General features: G+C 43.1%; 1 protein-coding gene across 5 annotated transcripts in view; it reads right to left on the bottom strand.

Moving 5' to 3' along the window:
• LOC138863596 (haloacid dehalogenase-like hydrolase domain-containing protein 3) overlaps positions 1-5000 on the bottom strand; it is a 17859-nt gene that overhangs the window by 4328 nt on the left and 8531 nt on the right. The gene's annotated exons all lie outside the window — the stretch shown is intronic.

Here is a 5000-nt window from a genome sequence, read left to right as displayed (position 1 = left end):
AGAAGGTGAAAGAGGAGGAGAAGAAGAAGAAGAGGAGGAGTAGGAAATGGAGATGATGGAGATGATTGAGAGAGAGATGAAGGGGAAATGGAGGTGATGGAGATGAATGAGAGAGAGATGAAGGGGAAGGAGGAGGAGAAGGATATGGATGAGGAGAATATGGAGGAGAATGATACGGAGAAGGAGAAAAAGAAACAGGAGGATGAAAATTAGGAACAGGAGGAACAGGAGGGTAAAGGAGGGAGAGAGAAAGGGAGGTAAGTGAGGGAGATAAGGAAGGGAGGGAGGGAAAAAGGGAGGGAAAGAGGAAGCAAGGAAAAAGGTGAAGAGAAGACAGAGGGAGAAAAAATACTTGAAGAATAAATAACAAAACATAACAGAAACTTTAGTGTGATGGAACCTGATGTGGAGAATATATTTGCATTTTTATTCTTTAAGTGGGAGTAAAAAAACAGCCATTATTCATAAACCATTATCTTAAAAACAAAATAAAACAATGAAATTGAATTCAACAAATAACACAAAAATTAACATCTGAATACTAAAAAAAAACTTTTTGAAGTGTCAATACTTGGCTATCCCTAAATTTGATAAATGTTCAGGACAGGGCCATGCAAAGATGGAGGAAATGTGAAGTAATGGCCATAATAAACATATAAAATAACACTAATAAGTATAAGAATTATTCTCAGCCTATAAATCTCTGGCCATGCAGCTGTGTCCAGTGATGATGTGGCCTCCACAAAGAGTAGAAGGCAATAGCAAAGGCAAACAAAACTCCTATACGTATGAGGGCCAAACCATCACTTCCTGCAGTCCCATTCTGGATATTTTTGTTCTTTTGTGTGTGTATGTGTATCTGTATGTGTTTTATCTGAGTGTACTGTGTGTATCTGTGTGTATGTGTGTATCTGTGTGTACAGTGTGTACTGTGTGTACTGTGAGAACTGTGTGTATCTGTGTGTATCTGTGTGTACAGTGTGTACTGTGTGTACTGTGAGAACTGCGTGTATCTATGTGTGTATCTGTGTGCATATCTGTCAGAATATCTGTATGAGTTACTGCATGCATATCTGAGTCTGCCTGTGGCTGTAAGTCTGACTGTGGCTGTGAGTCTGCCTGTGGCTGTGAGTCTGCCTGTGGCTGTGAGTCTGCCTGTGGCTGTGAATCTGTGAGTCTATCTTTGTGAGGTTGTCCGTGTATGTAGCTCTGTATATGTATCTATTTGTTAGTGTCCATGTGTAAGAGTATGTGTATGTGTGTATATGTATATGTGTGTATATGTATGTGTAGATGTATGTACATGTGTCTGTGTGTATCTGCATGTGTGTGTACATGCAGTCTATGTGTATGCATATGTGTATATGTATATGTATGTAGTGTATGTGTATGCATATGTATGTGTATGTGTATGTGTGTGTATTTGTGTGTGTATGTGTATGTGTGTATGTGTCTGTGTGTATGTGCCTGTGTGTCTGTGTATATGTCTGTGTGTATGTCTCTGTCTGTATGTGCCTGTATGTATCTGTGTGTATGTGTATGAGTCTGTTTATGTGTCTGTGTCTGTGCCCAACTATATATCTGTGTATATGTTTGTGTATGTGTATGTGTCTGCATATGTGTATGCAACTGCATGTGTATGTGTCTGCATATGTGTATGTGTCTGCATATGTATCAGTGTATATGTATGTGTGGCAACTTAGATTCATAAGGTCATCAATTTTGGGTAGCAGTTAAAATTGCATGGCATGGTTTTATATTCAGACAAACTATCACGACTAAGGGTACACTACAAAGCTTTGGCTATACAACCATTCTATAGCAGTTTCCTACAATCATCATTTCTTTTTTCCTTTTTATTTATATTTTTTCAAACTATCAGTGGCGAATATTTCTCAGATCTGAGGGTAAGTCCAGCAAACTAATTAAGCAGTGTGCAATATATTATTTTTTCTTACTTTAAAGAATTAAGAGGATACATCCTAGTAAGAATTTTGTCATATTCAAGGTATAAAGAGTCCTTGATTTAATATATAATATATATATGAAAGGATAACAGACTTTCCAGTACTAAATAATGCCAGCAACACAAAGAAGCAATACCATCCTCAATCACAATCACAATTGGTCCTAGTATATTTGTTAGCACATCAACTTTACTCTGAAGAAAGAATAATGCTTACTGGTTCAATCAACAACAAAAAAAAAAAACATTAACTGAGGATTCAAATAAGAACCACAAATTCTTATAACATTTACATTATACATATTATTGCAACAATATTAGTAGTAAATGTATATCCTGTGAAAGGTCAATTTCCAATCTGTCTTCTCCTATTAATGTGATAAAGTCTGTCACTTGAGATATCATGTGACAAGATCAGCTGACTTCAAAAATTACTCAGATATATTTGCTATGTACAGGAACCCCCAGAAAAGAGTGGTAAGGAGGTTCTATGGTCTTATTGCTACACTTTCCATTCATGATTGTGGATAATTTCACCATCTGCTGCCAGAATACAAATTTCAGAAGCTATCAGATTACAAATATGATTTGATCACTTCTTCCATAGGTCTAAATTTCATATAAAACTTCAAAAAGCTTTTAATATAAGGTTAATGGGTAATGATATCAAAAATCTACAATAGTCCAAAGTGAATTTCTTATGAAATGGAGAACATATTTATATAATATGACCATACTCTTTTTGTAAAGAAAATGAAAAACTGAAGCATAGTACCTTCAACTTTGGAGGAATGATCCTATTGCTCCAAATTCCCACAGCTGAAAAAATTCATACCAATTAATACCATACCTGATATAACTGGCAGACAAGTAACATTTTCTAAACTCTGAATGAGTAAATGTACTCTAAAAATGATACTTCAGTCAAAGGCTGAAATCAGCTGCTTACTCCCACTGTCATTTAATGCATATGGTGTTACGGAAATAACCAAATCTAATATAACCTGTAAAGTATTGCTTTAAAAAAACTGATGCAAATACAGGAGATGATTGGAAGGGGATGAGGGGGGGGGGGAAGGGACAAAAAGGGACGGGACAGGACGGGACGGGGGCAGGAGGCCCGGGAGCCAGGGCAGAACGGGAGCGGGGCTGAGCGGGAGCAGAGGGCAGAGGCAGGGCAGAGCCCAGGAGGCGGGGCAGAGCGGGAGGAGCAGGCAAGGGACAGGGCAGAACCATGAGGCTGAGGCAGAACGGGGCAGGGCGGGAGCGGGAAGGTAGAGAGACAGAGACAAGAACAGAAGGGTTGGACAGAGCCAGGAGGCAGGAGCCAGACAGAGGCAGTAACCAGAGCAGAGACCCAGGAGCAGGCCAAGGCAGAACGGGAGCGGGATAGGATGGGACAGGAAGAGGAGAAGAAAGGAAGGGAAGAAAAGAGGGAAGGGAAGGGTGACAGTGTGCAGAAATGAAGGGAGGAAGGGTAGAAAGGAAGGTAAGAGAGAAGGGACAGGAAGGAAGGGTTGGGTAGGGCAGGGCAGGGGTGAGAAGAGAAGTAAAAAGGGAAGAGAAGGAAGGGAAGAGGGTAGAAAAGGATGGGATTATAAAAGACGGGATGAAAAGAAAAGGAAGGGTAGAAAGGGAAGATACGGGTAGAGTGTGCAGAGATGGGAAGGGGAAAAAAGGGAATGGAAAGGTATAGTAGGGTATTGTTTTGTAGGGTAAAGTAGGGAAGGGGAGGGGAAGGGAAGGAGGGGAGGAGGGAGGAGGGGGAGAGGGAGGGGAGGAAGTGGGGGGAAGGAGGAGGAGGGAGGGAGGGAGGGGAGGAGGAGGGAGGGGAGGGGAGAGGAGGGAGAGGGAGGGAGGGGGTGGGGGAGGGGAAGGGAGGGGAAGGGAGGGAGGGGAGGGGAAGGCAGGGGAGGGAGGGAAGGAGGAAGGGAAGGAAGGGAAGGGAAGGAAGGGAAGGGAAGGGAAGGGAAGGGAAGGGAAGGGAAGGGAAGGGAAGGAAGGGTAGGGAAGGGAAGGAAGGAAGGAAGGGAAGGGAAGGGAAGGGACATGGAAGGGAAGGGAAGGGAAGTGAAGGGATGGGAAGGGATGAGAAGGGAAGGAAAGGAAAAGGAAAAGGAAAGGAAAGGAAAAGGAAAAGAGGAAAAAGGGAAGGGAAGGGAAGGGAAGGGAAGGGAAGGAAAAGAAGGAAAAGGAAAGGAAAGGAAAAGGAAGAGACAGGGAAAGGGAAGGAAGAAGGAAGGGAAGGGAAGGGAAGGAGGGAAGGAAAGGAAAAGGAAGGGAAGGGAAGGGAAGCTAAAGGAAGGTATGGGAAGGGAAGGGAAGAAGAGGAAGGAAAGGGAAGAGAAGGAAAGGGGGAAGGAAGGGAAAGGAAAGGAAGAGGAAAGGAAAGGAGGGGAAAGGAGGGGGAAGGAAAGGGAAGGAAAGGAAGGGAAGGGAAGGGAGGAGGAGGGAGGAGGAGGAGGAAGGAAAGGAAAGGGAAGAGAAGGAAAGGAAAGGGAAGGAAAGGAAAGGGAAGGGAGGGGGAGGGGAGGAAGGGAGGGGAGGAAGGAAGGAAGAAGAAGAGAAAAGAGAAAGGAAAGCATTTTACTTTTACTTTAAAGAAAAAGAAAGGAAAGGAAATAAATGGGATGGAAAGGGATGGGATGGGATGGGATGGGATGGGATGGGGATCGATCCAGCTTGGGACTTGCTTGGGCTGCTGAATCGGATCGGATCGGATCGATGGGATCGGATCGGATCGGATCGGATCGGATCGGATCGAATCGGATCGAATCGAGATCGGATCGGATCGGATCGAGATCAGATGGAATCGGATCGAGATCGAGATAGGAAGGGAAGGGAAGAGAAAAGAAGACTAGGTCAGGCTAGGCCAGGCTAGGCCAGGCTAGGCCAGGCAAGCAAAAGGAAAGGGAATAGGGAAGTGAGAAAAGCAAGAAAATAATGAAAACAGGGCAACAAAGAAGATGAGAAACAAGAAAACTATTTTAAAGGAGATAACATAGAAAAGATATTGAGGGATAAGATATGAATG

The sequence above is a fragment of the Penaeus vannamei genome, chromosome 12 (genome assembly GCF_042767895.1).
Source record: "Penaeus vannamei isolate JL-2024 chromosome 12, ASM4276789v1, whole genome shotgun sequence".
In the NCBI taxonomy this organism is placed as follows: domain Eukaryota; kingdom Metazoa; phylum Arthropoda; class Malacostraca; order Decapoda; family Penaeidae; genus Penaeus; species Penaeus vannamei.
Note: the sequence above shows the minus strand (reverse complement) of the source record. Positions and strands in the feature narration are given on the sequence as shown.